Genomic DNA, 19,988 nt, shown 5'->3' on the forward strand with positions numbered 1-19,988 from the left:
AACCATGGAAGCCTTCACGGCCATAGCCACAACTGAGCAAACCATGTGAACAAGCATGAATCCACACATCTCATGCCATGCTTTCAACTTTCACAAATGCTCCCTTGGCTAACCTGTCAAGCCTTGTCCCGCTCGACTCTTGCCTTTTGTCTTCTCTTTGTCACTCTCTCTCTCTCTTTTCTCTCTACAACAACTACCCTTGTGGCTGCTTATATAGTAGCAAGTCCCACAAAACCACCAAGTGGTATTACATAAGCCATGTGTTAAAACCATGTGCTACCTAACCCACTGACCCCACATTTAATATTGGGCATTTAATTCTTTTTCCCAATATTAAATAATTACATGAAATATTTTCACAATGTTACAATACAACTCATCAAGAATATTCCATGGGAATCTTTACATGTTGCACGTCCATCTAGGTACAACATTACATAATAAAAATAAAATAATAAAATAACAATATTATGCAATGTGTGCAACACCCATTATCTCAACAATCTCCCACTTGTTGTATACATTGCATAGGGTCAATCCGTAGCCACATAAATGAACAAGGGAACAATCCCTCCCAGCACATCCACCATCATGGATCAAAATACACCAAGTGCTCCATCCTGGTACCCGCAACAAAATCAAAGTATCCAGCATCTCGAACATGAATGATCTCACCTCCTATTATGCCACTCCCACTGGACATACATAGAAGCCATCCAAAGAGAAAGCCACCCAACCTGTTGCATTAGAAGATCATAAAATCTTGTACCAACTAAAATTACAAGCACAAATAACCTGATCCAAAGGTAATCACATGTATTCATAGTTGTCAAAATATCCATAGCTGAAATAGCACCCAAAGCAAAGTGCCAAACCCATCCAACTATCCATACCTCAAAGGTATAACAAGTGAATCTCATATCACCGACATATCCAATCTATAACCTACAATCACAAGCCTCAAGAGAAATACCTGCCACATATATACCAAGAAGCTCCCACTGCAAAAGATAATGTCAAATCTATAACCAATCCACTCAACACATCTCAAAGAAGTGAATCCATGTAGTATCAAGGACATCAACAATACATCAACTGATAACCTGCAAGAATAATTCTCATAACAAGTCTCCAATGCTCTCCCAAGTTCACCACAACCAACAGAGGAAAGAGATAAAGGAATAACCATGTCATCTCTCACATGACATACATGAGCACAAACCAGTGATTACAATCTCCAACCAATCTCAAATCCAATGTAGGAAAAACTGAACATCCAAGAAGATAACCAAGACTGGAGAAACCATGCAAATCATAACCTGTATCATGTCCTTCTACACACACCTCTAGATGTAAACTGTGCAAGTATGATCTCCTCCATTAAACCCCAACAAGAAGCCTCAACAAAACCCAAACCATACCATATAACTAATCATGGATGTAAGCCTCTCACAAGAAGATCAAACTCAATAAATCCATTCCTAAACCAAAGAATAACCATTCCTAATCCAAGAAAAATGCTCAATATAAAACCATCTTCCAAACTCAACCAGCATAACAACATATGCACATGGAGATAACCAATGCTAAACCATCTCTCAAATGAACCCTCTAGAACTAACTCATGTACCATAGCTCAAGATCCATATCCATGAAAGATAAGCATAAATATAATGCAACTAAGAGAAAATAATGAGCTATACCTCTCAAGTAACAAACCGCCGAGTAGACCAAGAGTGGGGAATGAGAATTCTCATCAAGATACCCAAGTCTCCAACCAAGACTCATCTAAGAACAATCTCCTCTCAAGTCCATATCAGGTGACTACCCCTCAGACTTCCTGCTGAAACCATCAACCATCCCAACAAATACTTCTCTAATCAAAGAGAAATCAGCGTCACCACTGTCTCTAAGTATCCATGAGCACCTATAACCAATCAATCCATGCCAACTCCAAATGCAACATAGCAATATCATGAAGTATCCAACTTATGATTAGTGTACTCAATACCAAGAAACTAAACCAAGATCAATGTCAAAGTTCCAACCATGGCCTCAGGAACATAAACATGAAATCATGATCTTACCATCTCAACTAAAGAGATAACATGCTCCATATGAACACACCATAACATGTCACAACTCTAAATGCGTATCAAGAGTATACCATGACATAATAATGAAACCATCCTCACACCAAGGATAACATGCCAAATAAAAGCATAAACCACACCTTTGCCAAGAACCCTGTGAGTCCTCAAGATGCAACCATCTCCACACACCATGAAGAAAACCATCTCCACATACTAGGAAGAACCATCTCCATACACCATGAAGATAACCAAGAACTCAATGAGTCCTCAAGATCTAACCATCTTCAAACACAATGAAGATAACAAGTGCACCATGCAAATGTCAAAGACACTTCTGCATCAACAGGATCTAAGACAAACCTCCAACATCTGCAAATACTCAATAAATATATCAATGCCAACAACTCCCACTCAACTGTGGTACCAAGTCACCTATGGCATCATAAAATCCATCTCCTACTTGAAGATCCAAACCAAACTAGGAACTAATCCTGCACTGTCACCCCATCACTGTCACAAGCTCCCACTAAACTGTGTATCCAAGCTATCCATGACATCATGATGAAAAAATCCATCTTCTAACCATGAGAATCAACCAAGGCATCAAACCATCAAAGAACTCAAAGTCCACATCATGAGCTCCTCAAAAGAAACCAAATAACCATGATCCTCTACCAAGAAGATATACCACCATAACCAAATCAAAAAATCCAAGCTAATGAACATCAAAGATGTACCTGTATAACCAATCATGTCATGCCAAAATCCATGGCACCATGATCACATCCATGAACCGAGCATCTGGTTCTCAATATGGCCAACTTGTCAGCATAAAATAGTCAACCACAATCCTCTGCCATGACTGTACCTGGTAACAACATCTCATCCCTTCTACATGAAGAAAATAGTAAATCATGTGACTTAGGGCATAGACAACCCAAATCCAAGCCACCAATCTGAATATGCATCAATAATGAAAGATCAATGGGCAAAGACAACCCATAACCAAGCTATAAATGCAACCTGTAAGTATAGACTACTTACAACACTGCACAACTTGTAGATCCAACAAGTCATCATGCATATCCAAACCAAACACTAATAACCATATCATCATGAGGCCAATTTGAAATATGAACTGAGTATACAATGACATCAAAACTTAAATCTCCAGTGCCATAAACTCACAATGTTACCATAGTCAAAATATACCTATAAATTGTTTAGATCAATATATCAACAAATAAATCATGCCAAACCTGCACCAAATCTGAACCAATGTGTAGAGCTCTCCAAGAGCTTTTTGTTGACTACTTGAAGTCCAAAATCCGACTCCGTATGCCCAAGTTATGCCCTAATCCGTGCTCAAAATAAATAACATCTGACTTTAGGGCTTTGAAAACCTGACAAAATTTTAAAATCATAGAACCAAACCTACACCATGTTGTAGTTCTCTGAATTAGCTTTCCAACACCTATAAGAACTCTGAAATCTGACATTTTGAGAGAAAGTTATGGTCGTTTTACTAAGACAGTCTTTTTACCATTTTCAGTACGATTTTTCATTTTTAATTTTTTCAGTGACAAAAATTCTGACGGGATTAAATTTGACGGCCATCATGGGCTGAAACTAAAAAACTCTTTCATTTCCTCTGAACATGGCCAAACTAGGGCATATTATATATCAAAATTTATGGAAATGTCGACCCGGATCCAATGGTGAGGTCTATTTTTAACCAGGAGGTCATTTTTGCAAGCTACCCCCCAAAACCCTCATTTAAAATGAAACATCCGAAAAACTCTTTTTGTCCAAAAATTTCACATGCCCAAATATTTTACCATCCCATCATAACAGAAAACCCCAAAACCCTCAGATCTGCAATAATTATTCATATATCTTGCCCTTTCTTTTATCCTCTCATGCATTCCCATGGATTCAATCTAGGGTTACAATAATAAAACCATAGCTCTGATACCACTTGTAAGGAAACTTGGCAAGAAAGAATATAACCATTTCCACATAACCCATAATAAATTTAAAATAAATATGGAATTAAAATCCACATGCAAGAGAATAGATGACATACCCACAAGATTGTGACACAAGATATACCCTGGGAAACCCTCATTGAGGGAAAAAACCCAGCCTCCAAAAGAATCGATCACCATGTATTATTCAGCAAAAAATACCATTGCCATACAACCATGGAAGCCTTCATGGCCATAGCCACAACCGAGCAAACCATGTGAACAAGCATGAATCCACACATCTCATGCCATGCTTTCAACCTTCACAAATGCTCCCTTGGCTAACCTGTCAAGCCTTGTCCCGCTCGACTCTTGCCTTTTGTCTTCTCCTTGTCACTCTCTCTCTCTCTTTTCTCTCTACAACAACTACCCTTGTGGCTGCTTATATAGTAGCAAGTCCCACAAAACCACCAAGTGGTATTACATAAGCCATGTGCTAAAATCATGTGCTACCTAACCCACTGACCCCACATTTAATATTGGGCATTTAATTCTTTTCTCCAATATTAAATAATTGCATGAAATATTTTCACAATGTTACAATACAACTCATCAAGAATATTCTATGGGAATCTTTACATGTTGCACGTCCATCTAGGTACAACATTACATAATAAAAATAAAATAATAAAATAACAATATTATGCAATGTGTGCAACACCCATTATCTCAACAATGTCTGCCAAGAGTGGATTATCCTCCATTAAGTACAGGTGTTAGTGTGATGATGAGAGGATAAGCCTACAAAGGTGTGTCACATAAAATTATGTTATAGACACCATGTGCTTAATTAAGAGTGTGAATAACTATGTTGTCAACATGACAATTCAGTTAATTATGCAAACACCAATGTTGTAGACACCATGTGCTAAATTAGAGTTGCTTACTTCTATGTTGTCAACAAGACAACTCATATGAGTATGCATACTCCAAGGTGTCAAAGTAATAAATAATAAAATAATGCATTAACCTAAGTAAACTTAAGTAAAATGTAAATAGTGAAAAAAATTTACACCAACATTCTTTAAGAATTTCCTGAACTCGTCTTTTTCTCCTTCAAGATGTTGTAGTATGATCTAGATTTCAATCATTTGGTTGTCAATGATCTTTTTCATTTTATATTCCTCCATTTCAAGATATGTACTCTCAAGCCATTAGGATTATTTCAAGAGAACTAGGATCTGATACCAATTTTTAGAAATCTTAATGGGAAACAAGGTACTTAGAGTGGGGGTGAATCATGATCTATAAAACTTTTCACTGTTAAAAAAATTAATTGTATTCACACCTAATCCATCTCATATCTCAAATCACATACCATATAAACATTTAATGCTGAAATGAAATCTATCTAAGCATAATATCCATGAAACATAAACTCATAACGCAATGATTTTGGCAACCCATAAATACTTCAAGTTGAAGGTAAAACTACAATGGGAATGAAATCCACAAATCTTTACTATTGCAACAAAAAGGTTTTCCTATTAAGGCTATAATTTGATCACCTCTGATGATCTACCCTATGAGGGGTATGATCTTCTAAAAGCATTTAATATTGTTACATCTTACCTTGATTAAAGGATTTTACACTTAAAATTAAGTAAGGACTCTATTAGGATATTTAAATAAGGTCTGTTAGAACCACTCTGTTAAGAGATTTTTCCTAACTTAATCTGTCAAAACTAATTTAGTAGCTAATGTTATGGTTTTCTTTGAAATTTGTTTAGGGATCTGCTCTCTTCAAAATCTCAATCTAATCTCCTCATCTAATATGCTTTGTTATGTTTTTTACAGCTAGGTTTCTCTATCTGATCTCCTTTCAAAGTTAGCCATCCTTCACTTTTTACTTAGCTTGTTTGCTCCTTTGCTTCACCATTGATCATTGCAATCAATTCACTCTTATTATGATCTTAGGGTTAGAACCCTTCCTTAAATAAAAATTTTAGATCATAATCAACGATCCATATTTCATCCTTTTGTCATTTTACCCTTCTTTTTCTAATTGGTTAATCTTCTTTTTTGGGATTAATGCCTTCTAACAAAATCTATAATCTTCTCCATAGCTATCTCTACAATCTCTAAGTGTCATGTATAATTCAGCTAAAATGATTTACATAAGTGTTTGTGCAATTACAAACTCATATGTCCAAATTCATTTACTTTGTTGAAAATATAAGGTAAACTAGGTTACCAAGAGGGGAGGGGTGAATCACGAATCAAGAAAAAATTATCTTACTTCACCAATTGATCCTTTATCTAATATTTTGATTTGATTGCATGCATGAAAGAATGAAATCAATAAATATTCATAATATTTTGACACAAGATATGGTGACTTAGAAACCTTCCAATTAGAAAGTAAAATTGGGGTGGGGATAATACCCACAAGCTTTAGTACTGCAGTATAAAGTTAACCTATTAGGGCTTGTAATTAACCACTTCTAGTGATCATCTCTATTAGGAGCAATAAGGACTATGAGTTCCACCTTGTTAAAGGATTTGCAAACATATAATGAAGTATGCACTTGATGAGGAGATTTAGCAAAAGTCTATTAAGTCTACACTATTAAAGGATTTGACTAATGCACCTATTAGGATCAACCAGTGGTTGATCTCTAATTTGAAACTCTGATTTGTTGGCTAAGATTCCTTTTATTACAATGATCGTCTGGCTTTTGATAGATAAATCTTTTTTGTCCCTTATACTACATGTAGCCTTCTTCAATTCGCACTTATGCACCTGATGCACTATATCATACAAAACCAAATGATCACTAGGATCCATTCTGATCCCTTCAATATATATGAAATAATTCCATTAATTACAGGCATCCCATGAGGTAAAACACAACATGTTTTAACACAAAAGCATCAACCTTTCTCCACTATATATATATATATATATATATATATATATATATATATATATATATATATATATATATATATATATATATATATATATATATATATATATCTGATTCCATTGTTCATAACTTTAGTTCTAAATGTCTTCTTAAAAAACCCTTTGGTGAAATTTCTAAAAATGAGGAATGGTAAAACATATCCAAAGATTAGACAAAAAAATAAATGCATTGCAAGTTATAGTCTTTGTTCTTAGACCCATTTTCCCTACCATAAACCAGAAACAAAACTGGTAACTCTTCCTAGGGCATCAAATAACTTACTCAAAAGACCTCCAAATGAAACAAAACTAATTTTAAATAAACCTTATATGATTTTTGTTTCTAAATATATAATCCATTAATTTATTCAATAGATAATTCAATGTATAAGCACAAATCTTTGCTTGCAACACCACTGAAGGCATTTAAAAAGCAGTTTTCACTCAAATCCTCATAACTTTCACAAGTTTGGATAAAATTTACTCAAACCAAAGGCAAATAAAATATAATTCAAATATATTTCCAATGAATATTATTAGAGTTCTTGAGTCTCTAAAATGTATCTTTACCACATGCTAAAACATGACTATATTTAGGGAATCTCAAATCTACAAATATTCACTTTCACCAAAATGTTCATAACTTATTCATTTCTTCATAAAATTGAACCAAACCAAAAGAATGAGAAGGATTATTCATCATTATATCTATCCATTACTATATTACATGGTTTCAAAGCTATGAAAGGTTATACAAGGCCTGAAAACAACCCTAAAACTAAAAAACCAATCAAAACCACAACAATAAAATGCGCCAAAAATGTATCAAAGTATTTCCTCTTCTCCAATATCAATTTGGTTCAATATTACAATGGAATTTATATCCATTTGATAGTTAGAAACCTTCCTAACTACCCCCAAGACCAACCATATACTTTTTCACATCATTTTTGTATTGTTAGCAACTTTCTCAATGTTGCATTTTACAACTTTTTATGCAACTTTTACATTTTTGAAAAAATGGCTTCATAGCCTTTACAACTTGACCCAAATACAATATAAATTACTCAAATCGATTTAAATATCTTGAACAATGAATCTTAACTTTCTCATGTTCTTGTACTTTAGGTGCTCCTACACCATACTCTAAACCTTGAAAAGTTTCCAAGTCTCGTGGAAAAATGAATCCAACAACTTGCAAGAAAAAATCAGACCAAAAATCTTCACATTTTACTTCACTCAACTTATTTTCCTCTTCATACCTCTATCACCATCATATCTTCCTTTAAGGACACATGACTGTCCTCAAAATCACTTTCTCAAATACTCATGTTAGTGGAGCATTAATGGTTGTAATACAAAGGTTCCATAAACCACCATTCCTCTTGTTGCTACACAACTACCAAACTATTTCCATCTTACCCATCCAAGATCCTAAAAGATGCACTACCACCCTCTCTTAGTGGTTTCTCTCTTTACACCTTCTTCCCAACATTATCATGATGGAGGCAATATTAAGACCCCTTCTTAGGTCTTCCACACATGCAATTTCTTACTACATCTTTGATGGATAAGAACCCTGGAACCAAAACTCATCAACAAAACAAATACCAAATCTCTAATGTCTTGGTGTGGATTGCCTCCCTCGGTGCTTTACCCACACACTCAAGGTCTTCAAGCTCTGACACCAATCTAATGTAGTGCATCATATAATACCAAATGATCAGTAGGATTTGTGCTAATCCCTTCAAAATATATGAAATAATTTCATTAATTAGATGCATCTCATGAGGTAAAACACAACATATTTTAACACAAAAGCATCAACCTTTCTCCACTTATATATCTTGATTTCTATATCTGATTCCATTGTTCATAACTTTAGTTCTAAATGTCTTCCTGAAAAATCCTTTGGTGAACTTGTTTGAAATTAGGAATAATAAAACATATCCAAATATAAGCCAAAAAAATAAATCCATTACAAGTTATAGTCTCTGTACTTAGACCCATTTTCCCTATCATAAACCAGAAACAAAATTGGTAACCCTTCCCAGGGCATCAAATAACTTGCTCAAAAGACCTCAAAATGAAACAAAACCAATTTTCAATAAACCTTATACAATTATAGTTTCTAAATATATAAGCCATTAATTTATTCAATACATAAATCAATGTATAAGCACAAATATTTGTTCGCAACACCATTGAAGGCATTTAAAAGCAGTTTTCACTCAAATCCTCATAACTTTCACAAATCTACATAATGTTGACTCAAAACAAAAGGAAATGAAAGGTAATTCAAATATATTTCCAATGAATATTATTAGAGGTCTTCAGTCTTCAAAATGTGTCTATACCACATGTTGCAACATGACTATATTCAGGGAATCTTAAATCTTCAAATACCCACTTTCACCAAAATGTTCATAACTTATTCATTTATTCATAAAGCCAAACCAAACCAAAAGCATGAGAAGTAAGATTCATCATTCTATCTATCCATTTCTATAATACATGGTTTCTAGGTTTTACAATGCTGTAAAAGGCCTAGAAACAACCCTAAAACTAAAAAACCAATCAAAACCACAACAATAGAATGCACCAAAACTATATCAAAGTAATTCCTCTTCTCCAATATTGATTTGGTTTGACCATATAATGGTATTTATATCCATTTGATAGTTAGAAACCTTCATAACTACTCCCAAGACCAACCATATACCTTTTTACATCATTTTTGTATTGTTAGTCTCAATGTTGTTTTTTACAACTTTTTATGCAACTTTTACTTTTTTGACAAAATGGCTTCATAGCCTTTACAACTTGACCAAAATACAATATAAATTACTCAAATGGATTTCAATATGTCAAATAAGGAATCTTAACTTTCTCATGTTCTTGTATTTTAGGTGCTCCTACACCATACTCCCAACTTTGAAAAGTTTCCAAGTCTCTTGGAAAAATGAATCCAATAACCTGCAAAAAAAATCAGATCAAAAATCTTCACATTTTACTTCACTCAACTTATTTTCCTCTTCATACCTCTATCACCATCATATCTTCCTTTAAGGACACATGATTATCCCCAAAATCACTTTCTCAAATACTCCTATCAATGGAGCATTAATGGTTGTAATACAAAGGTTCCATAAATCCACCATTCCTCTTGCTGCTACACAACTACCAACCTATTGCCATCTTACCCATCCAAGATCTTGGAAGATGCACTATCACCCTCTCTTAGTGGTTTCTCTCTTTACACCTTCTACCTAGCTTCATCCTGATGGAGATAATATTGAGACCCCTTCTTAGGTCTTCCACACATGCACTTTCTTACTACATCTTTGATGGATAAGAACCCTACAACCAAAACTCATCAAAAAAAAATGCCAAATGTCTAAGGTCCTAGTGTGGATTGCCTCCCTCGGCACTCTACCCACACACTCAAGATCTTCAAGATCTAATACCAATCTAATGAAATGCATCATACAAAACCAAATGATCAATAGGATGCATGCTAATCCCTTAAAAATATATGAAATAATTCCATTAATTAGAGGCATCTCATGAGATAAAACACAACATGTTTTAACACAAAAGCATCAACCTTTCTCCACTTATATATCATGATCTCTATATCCGATTCCATTGTTCATAACTTCAGTTATAAATGTCTTCTTGAAAAACCATTCAGTAAAATTGTTCCAAATTAGGAATAATAAAACATATCCAAAGATGAGCCAAAAAAAAAATCCATTACAAGTTATAGTCTTTGTACTTAGACCCATTTTCCCTATCATAAACCAGAAACAAAATAGGTAACCCTTCCTAAGGCATCAAATAACTTTCTCAAAAGAACTCCAAATGAAACAAAACCAATTTTCAATAAACCTTATAGAATTCTAGTTTTTTTAATCTATATTCTATTAATTTATCCAATACATAAATCAATGTATAAGGACAAATCTTTTCCCACAACACCATTGAAGGCTTTTAATAAGCAGTTTTCACTCAAATCCTCATAACTTTCACAAATTTGCATAAAATTGACTCAAACCAAAAGGAAATGAAAGGTAATTAAAATATATTTCCAATTAATATTATAAAAGGTCCTAAGTCTCCAAAATTTTCCTTACCACATGCTGCAACATGACTATATTCAGCAAATCTCAAATCTGCAAATACCCACTTTCACCAAAATGTTCATAACTTATTCATTTCTTCATAATATTGAACCAAACCAAAAGCATGAGAAGGAGGATTTATCATTATATCTATATATTACTATATGACATGGTTTTCAGGCTATACAGGGTTGTACAAGGCCTATAAACAACCTTAAAACTAAAAAACCAATCAAAACCACAACAATAGAATGCACCAAAAATGTATCAAAGTATTTCCTCTTCTCCAATATCGATTTGGTTCAACCATAAAATGGTATTTATATTCATTTTAAAGTGAGAAACCTTCCTAACTGCCCCCAATACCAACCATATACCTTTTTACATTATTTTTGTATTGTTAGCAACTTTCTCAATGTTGCATTTTGCAACTTTTTATGCAACTTTTACATTTTTGACAAAATGGCTTCATAGCCTTTACAACTTGCCTCAAATATAATATAAATGACTCAAATGGATTTAACTATGTCAAATAAGGAATCTTAACTTTCTCATGTTCTTGTACTTTAGGTGCTCCTGCACCAATACTTCATAATATTCCTCAATTACATATTTGGATATGATACAATGCATTACATATATACCAATCCAAATAATAACTTACTGGAGTTGGCTACAATACTAATTTCATCATTATTCACAAAGTCATCCCAACTACTTTAACTGAGGTTCTAAAGAAAAACTCAATGATGTTCTAACACACGGTAAACACTATGAATGCTTGAAAAACTTTGGCACTTGGTTGAACTTGAGGCTTAGTCCATACTAATCACTTCCAAGGAGCTCAAACTCTGTCAGCACTATGTGACTTAGTGAACACTAAGAAACTTAGTAGCTATAGAATCACTCAATTGACACTACATGACTCGGTCAACACTAGATTCACATCATTAACACTATGAGCTTGATAGATATAGTAGAACTTGGTTAACATAATAGAGCTCAATTAACACTAAGATCTTCTTCATTTATGTTTAATATCTTGGTAGCCTCTACTACACTCAGTTTGCACTGTATAGAGTCTTTTAAGCTAAGTAAACATTATGAAGCTTGGAAAACTCTATAAACTAACTCAGGTGCTTGGTAGACACTACATTCTGAATACTTGGCTTAGGAGCATTTGAAACACTTGGTTAATATTGCTAAGTGAATGATAAGCTTGGTAGAAACTATAGATCTCAATAGAAATGTAACCAATTGACTAAGTTTTGAGTCACTAACAGACAAATTGATCTTAATGTCAACATATTTGACACCTGTATGTTTTGATGCTTAGTCAAAACTAACATTTATGTTGTCACTCGACTTCTATATGCTTGGCATATACTAACTCACTTAGCATTAAATAACTCTCCAAATACTCGGTCTCTACTGTGTTACTTGGCATATATGTTGACTCAATCTCTACTGGGGTGCTTAGAAACCTTTGACTTTCTTAGCATATGATAAAATATAAATAAGTCCTTTGTAGTTCAGTCTTCTCTGGATGGCTCAGTCATAGTGATGATCGTCCAATGTTGCCTTTAAAATGACTAAGTGTTAGACACTAATAGGCAACTTAGGCTTAGAGCTCAACACAAACCATGCTCTTATGAATTTTTGTGCTTTATCTATATATACAACATCATATTGTAGACTTGCAATTGGAATTTGATAGAATACACATAAAGAGTATTTTTATTATAGTTGCACAACATAGTTTTAAGCCAATCTACAAAAACATTATTAATATAAAAAATATCTATGATTTACTTCAAAAATCAGTAACAACATAAATAAAATTTGTGAGTTAAGCTTACTTTTTCTTCATTTGGAATATATAATGTAAAGGACATAAAGATCATAAGAATATCTTTATCTTGTATTATAGTTTTTCTTTTTCTAAATGTTCGGAAACAATAGTCAATAATGTCATCCATTATTCTGAAATAGTTTGCAATTCAAGATTTGTTGAAACATAATACCCAAATTAGAACTAAAAATTCAAGTGCACTACCCATTCTCATTCCCACATACCACCATATATCTTCTTCTAGCATTTATTTACTTTATTTATCATCACTCAAAGAAATAGGATGATTATTTAAGCATGACATATTGATTTGCAAGCCACATATATTTAAATTGTTGGAAAAAATATGCATTAAATATTATCATTTGTCCTCCTCATGGTATAACTCCTAATAGGTTATTATGAGAAACATCAAAGTAACTCAAATATGTAAGATTTGTTAATTCAACAAGAAACATCCCAACAAATTCATTTCTTGAAAGGTCAAGTGATTGTAGTTGTACCATGCCTCCCAAGGATTTTGGAATCTCACCATTGAAATGGTTTCTTGAAATATTGAAAATTATCAATGCTTTCAAGGAATAAATATCCCAAGGTATTTTACCTATTAGATCACTGTCTGATAGATCAAGACAATTTACTAATCTCAATAACCTTGCATACTCCATGTCTTGTCCTTTATTTTTAATGACTATACTATCTATATAAATAACACCACAACCTATATTTTCAAGAGGTTTTTTTTTTATGTCTCTTTATCATTGTAGTCAAGTTCATAAATCTTTTTGGAATAATATCTTAAAATTTGTTTCATGAAGGATCCAATATGTGAAGATTTTTTAGTTTTAATATTTCAAAGCATATAACAAATCTATTTGATATTAGTATTAGGATGTGAAGCCTTTGCAACCTTTCAATCCAAGTAGAAATATCACCATGCATATTGTTATTCCTCAAATCTAAGATTACCAAAGAACTAAAATTTATGAGGGATGATGTTATGTTCCCATTTATCTCATTGAAACCTAATTTTAATGTTTCTGGATGATTCATATTCTGAAATATATTTGGATTTATTCCCTTAAGATCATTCTTTTCTAGACTAAACATTGACAACATAGAGCATTGGTAGAAACTTGAGGAAATCTCACTGCTAAGCCTATTATTTGACAAGTTCAAGCCCTCTAAATTATTTAACTCATAGATATATATGGAATGACACCACTCAATTTTTTTTACTAGTGACAAAAAATCCAAGACCTTATCAATATTTACCAATTTCTTTATAAATGGGTCCATGGAATATATTTTCTGAAATATCTAAGAACTCTACGTTATGTAGAGGAAGTGAAATATTTCCTTGCAACTTAATATTATGAAAATTTATGTGTGATTTTCAAGGCCATTATGGTTGAATCCAAGCAACTTAAAGGGTAAATTGCCTACAAATTTATTAGAAGGGAGATTGAGATAAGAAAGGTACCTAGAATCCCATTCCCAATTACAAATTATTTCCACTAAGAGAGTTTTGAGACAAATCTAGTGCCAATAAGAATTATTTAGTTGAAATGAAAGATGGAAAAACCCCTTGTGTTTTACAAGATCCTAAATCCATGTATTCATGTTGAAAATTAGGAATATAGGTGGCACTGACTTAAATATTTCTTGATGTGAGAAAGTATCTAATATGTAGGGTGTGATTACACAGCATAATAAAGGCTTCATCCATTAATTAATATTTCCTCAAAATGCCTTTGAACCACTATTGTACCATTGCAAAGTTGGGATTAAGGTTAAATTTGAAGGCATTTAAAGGGAAAGTTTGTTGTACCACACTTTACTCTTTAGCACTAAGATGTGACAACACAATATTAAGAATCAACAACAAGGATAATAAATTAATTAGAGGTGAATAGATTAAAAAATATGGGATATCAAAAATATTTAGATTACATATTACACCATGAGGTATTTTTTTGTGAAGTAGTTTCTTTTTGTGTCAACTACCTCCATGGTGGTTAGCAGTGTACAATGAGAGTGCAATATATCAATCCCAAGTTCAAAAAAATATTTGATAAGATTCATAAAAATGAAATAAAATCTATATTGAATAATTAATATCAATCTATTGTTGGCATGTTATTCACTTCATATGGGTGTTCTCATAGACCAACATCATGTAGACGTTGAGAAAACCAACTTCACAGATCCTCAAGAACACCTGCATGCAAATATCCTACAATAAAGAGAAGCCAAAAAATGGCAAAAGCAAAGCTTAGAAGCTCTCAAGAATGTGAGAGAAAAAATGAATTCTAAGTTGTGAAAATGAAATACAAAAATTCAACCTTTTAAGGTGAACGAAACCCTAAAGGAAAGGAAACTAGGTTTGTGCATTATAATTAATATAAAATATTAATTATATGCACCTAAGAGAGCTATAGAAACTAGAGTAATAAATAGCTTACTCTAACACCCCCCCTTAAGTGAAGCTTAGGAGGAAGTTAACCTAGCAAAGCTATGAAAGCAGGAAAATGAGTCTCGGCAAAAAGGCCTAATCAGGTACCCAAAATAAGGAAATCTCTATAAATTGGAGACAAAGGAGAAAACCCAATGGGAAAAACCCCTCTCCAAAAAGAGATAGAAAAAATATGCTAAAAAAAACATGAACGAAGGAAGGCCTCAACAAGATCCCCCAAGGACAACTTCCATAATCCCAAGCATAGACTACAGCTGAAGATAGCGAAGCGATGGAAATGATTTGGTGAAGATGTCAGCAACCTGTGCATTTGTCAAAATGTACTCCAAACAAAGAACATCATCCTGAATCAAATGAAAAATGAAATGCATATGAAGCTCAATGTGTTTAGTGCATTGATGCTCCACCGAGTTGCAGGAAATATGAATAGCACTCTGATTATCGCACCACAAAATAGTGGGACGATCAGGAGGAAAACCAAACTCAATCATCAACTGCCAAAGCCATAAAATCTCTTGACTAGCAAGAATTTTGGCTCAATACTCAGCCTCTATAGATGAAAGTGTGTGAGCCTACTACTTCTTGAACAACCATGTGATAAGACTAGAGCCAAGACAGAAAACAAAGCCAAAAGTAGACTTCTGATCATCAACATCATCGGCCCAATTTGATTCAGTGTAGCCAACAATGTGAGGTGTCCTTGATGTGTAATGAATGCCATACATCAGTTTTCCCTAAATGTATCTCAAAATATGCTTGGCATCTTGCCAATGAATCTCATGAGGCTCATGTGAAAATTGAGAGACAAGACCCACTACAAAGGAGAGATTAGGATGAGTGTGTGTCAGGTACAACAAGCTACCAACCAACTTCCAGTACAATGTAGGATCCACTGAAGGTGAAGTGCAAGAGGTAGACAAAGTAACACTTGACTAAAAAGGTGTAGGAGTAGGCTTGCAATCAAGCATGTCAAAGTGTCAAAGCATGTCAAGAGCATACTTCTACTAGTAAAAAAAGATTGTAGTAGGGGACTGAACAATTTGGAGACCAAGAAAATAGTGTAGCAAGCCAAGATCATCCATCTCAAACTATTCAATCAATGCTCTCTAACCATCCTTAATCATAGAGGATGAGCTACCTATGAGAAGAAGATCATCAACATATAGAACAAGGATCAAAACCTTAGCCTCAAGATGCTAAATGTAGATTGTAGGATTGGATTGGTAGCGTGTGAAGCCTGTATAAAGCAGAAAGGAGTCCATCTTCTCATACCAAGCCCGAGAGGCCTATTTGAGACCATACAATGAGAGTCAGAGTCTACAAACCAAGGAGGAATCCTACACAAATCCTTGAGGCTTCTCCATGTAAATCTCCTCAATAAGATCACCATGAAAGAATGCACTCTTCACATCCATCTAAAAAATGGGCCATCCCTATGAAGCTGCAAGGGATAAGACAAGGTGAATAGAGTTCATCTTGGTGACAAGAACAAATGTCATAGTGTAATCAATACCCTCAACCTATGAAAAACCCTTCGCAACAAGACAGGCCTTGCGCTTATCAATGGAATCATTAGCAGCAAACTTAGGATGATACAACCATTTGCATCACACAACCTTTCTTCCCTTAGAAAGAGAAAAAATATCCCAAGTATGATTCTTCATCAAAGAAGAATACTCCTCCTCCATTGCACTCTCCCACTCAGGATGTCTTGTCGCTGCTGCAAAAGTCTGAGCATCATCACAAATAGCATGATTGAGAAGACTAGAATCTACAATATGTGAATGGGTGCAACAGGAAGTGGTAGGGTCACGAGCTAGCAATCCTACAATCTCAACTATAGCTCAAGCCCATTTAGGTATCTGGGGAGGATCCTATGGTGGAGGTAAATGGGGATCAACATGATCATCATCCTCATCATCCAAAAAAGAGATTGGAAAGGATGAGGGAGTGGTGGTAAGTGAAGTAGACTCTGGATGCAGGGTATCTACTACAAGAAGGCACTCATCAAACTAGACATCTTGTTGAAATAGGACCTCTCTAGAATGAGGATCAAACAACCTGTAGGCCTTAACATCCTCGCAATAGCCAAAAAAAATGAGGTGTCAACTCTTCTCCTCCATTGCTCTCTTCTGAGCATCTGGTATAAACACCCATGCTTCACTACCAAAACTCGAAATGAAGATACATCAAGCTTGACATTAGACCAAGCCTCCACAGGAGTCATATTTTGAACTGCCTTATGAGGCATCCAATTCTAAATGTAGTTGGCACAATTGATTGCCTCTACCCAAAAACACGAATCCATGGACCTAGACTAAATCATACAATTAGCCATCTCTCAAAGTGTTTTGTTCTTTCTCTTAGCCACACCATTCTACTGAGGGGTGTAGGGCACTAAAAACTAATGCTAAAGACCATGTTCAAAGCAAAAATCCCTGAAAGCTTGGTTCACATACTCCCCCCATTATCTATGTGTATCCACTGAATAGAAAGCCCAGACTACTTCTCAACAAGTGTCTTAAAGACTTGAAATGAATCAAAGACATCAGACTTGTACTTCAAAAAGTACACCCATGTACATCTGGAGAAGTCATCAATAAAAGTAAGCACATATCTAGAACCTAAAAAAGGAGTGGGAAATGACATGAGGTCACTATGAATCAACTCCAGTGGTGCCAAAGCACGAGTGGCTAATCCATGTGGAAAAGGATCCCTATGTTGTTTGCCAAGTGCACAACCCTGACAAACACCATTTGTACAAGAAATCTAGGGAAGCCTAAGAACAAGTACCTATGTGCTCATCTATTGAAGATATCTATAATTGACATGGCCAAAATGCACATGCCAAATTCTTCTTATTGAATCTACATGTGCAACAAGACATGAACCTGTCTCATCAGAAGACTCAAATCCATCAAATCTGTAGAGGTGAGACATAGAGTCAACACTCCCAGTAGCCACAATCATCTTAGAATCATGTAAGTCCTAGATAACCACATCATGTGGTGAGAACTCAACTTTCTTACTAGAGCCAAAGTGGAAAATCTGATAGATAGACAATAGGTTTGTCAAAATGTCACAAACAAGAAGAACATCCTAAAGAGAGCCCCCAACTATAGCAACAGAACCAGAACCCATGACTAAAAGATGTGATGAGTTCCCAATAGTAATCTAGGAAGTAGGGCAAGGGGCAAGTGAGGTGACCAAATATTGAGTGTTTTTCATATGGTGAGAGGCACTGGAATCAAGAATCCAAGTAGGCCCAAAATTCATAGCTCGTGTAGTAAGAGCATGACCTTTCCCTATAGGGGGGGATGCAAACTTAGGGGCTGAAATGTGATGCTCTTGCATGGCTTCCTCTAAAGCCTCCAAATGTTTCCAACACCTAGAAATGGGATGTCCATCCTTTCCACAAAACTTGCATGTCTTAGTTGATTTCTTCTTAGTCTTGGAGGTAGACTCAATAGACTTTGAAGTAGATTTACCCTTGGAAGTGTTAGCTAGAGGTTTGGCATCAATTTTTGGTGCATATTTCTTTGGTTTGGCTTTCTATTTTGGTTTCCCCTGAGAAGTCTGAGGAACTGATGCTTGGTTGGAAGACCCAGAGGCATCGATCTATTAAATCTTAGCATGTTCTCATGTCAAACAATCACAAAATGTCTCAAATGAGGGCATCTAATGTCTGTTACCCAAGGCATCCATGATGGAGTAGAAAGTGGAAGAAAAGATATGATACTATCCTCATAACTTTGAGAGTATCAAAAAAATACACTCATCATCAGTTTTGTTTTTACCACATCCCTACAAGACTATATGCAGAGATTTGAACTTCATCAAGAAGTATTCAATAGTGGGAAAGCTTGCCAGTGTCAAAGAAGTCAAATCTACATCAAGCTATAGTGCCTACAACTCATTCACTGTGCCAAACAATGTGCGGAATTTGATCCAAATACCCCATGGAGTGGTTAAACCATCCAAATGAAACAGTAGACTATTGGAGAAGTTCAGTTCAATCAGTCCCATGGCTTCATCCATTTTTATTTTGTGTTGAAGAACCTCATAAGGGCACTTCAAAATAGGTTGGTTCGCATCTAGGCATGACCATAAGCCTCTTGACATGAGAGGCCTATTCATTTGTGTCTTCTAGGTGTGATAGTTATGCGGCATGAGCTGGATCATAGAAGGATCCGACATTGAGAGAAAGAAAAGACAAAAGTAGAAGGGTCTGATCCTGAAGCAAATTATAGAATAGAAAATGCTCCACCCCCCCCCCCCCCCCCCCCCCCACAACAAATAAAAATATGCCCCAAAACCAAAGCAAAAACTATGGAAAAACATAAAAATTGAGAAAAGAACCTAGAATTTGAATGCAGAGAGGAGGAAAATAGAAGCCTCTACTTCAACACCAAATTTAGAAGCTCAAACAAACTTGGAATCAAACCAAACTAGCACCATTGTCTCTATCTCTGAGTTAGCTTTTTGGTGCTTCTTTCAAAGTGCAAAAA

This window comes from Cupressus sempervirens, chromosome 8, assembly GCF_028749045.1.
Source record: "Cupressus sempervirens isolate cs-2001-9-10 chromosome 8, ASM2874904v1, whole genome shotgun sequence".
Taxonomy (NCBI): domain Eukaryota; kingdom Viridiplantae; phylum Streptophyta; class Pinopsida; order Cupressales; family Cupressaceae; genus Cupressus; species Cupressus sempervirens.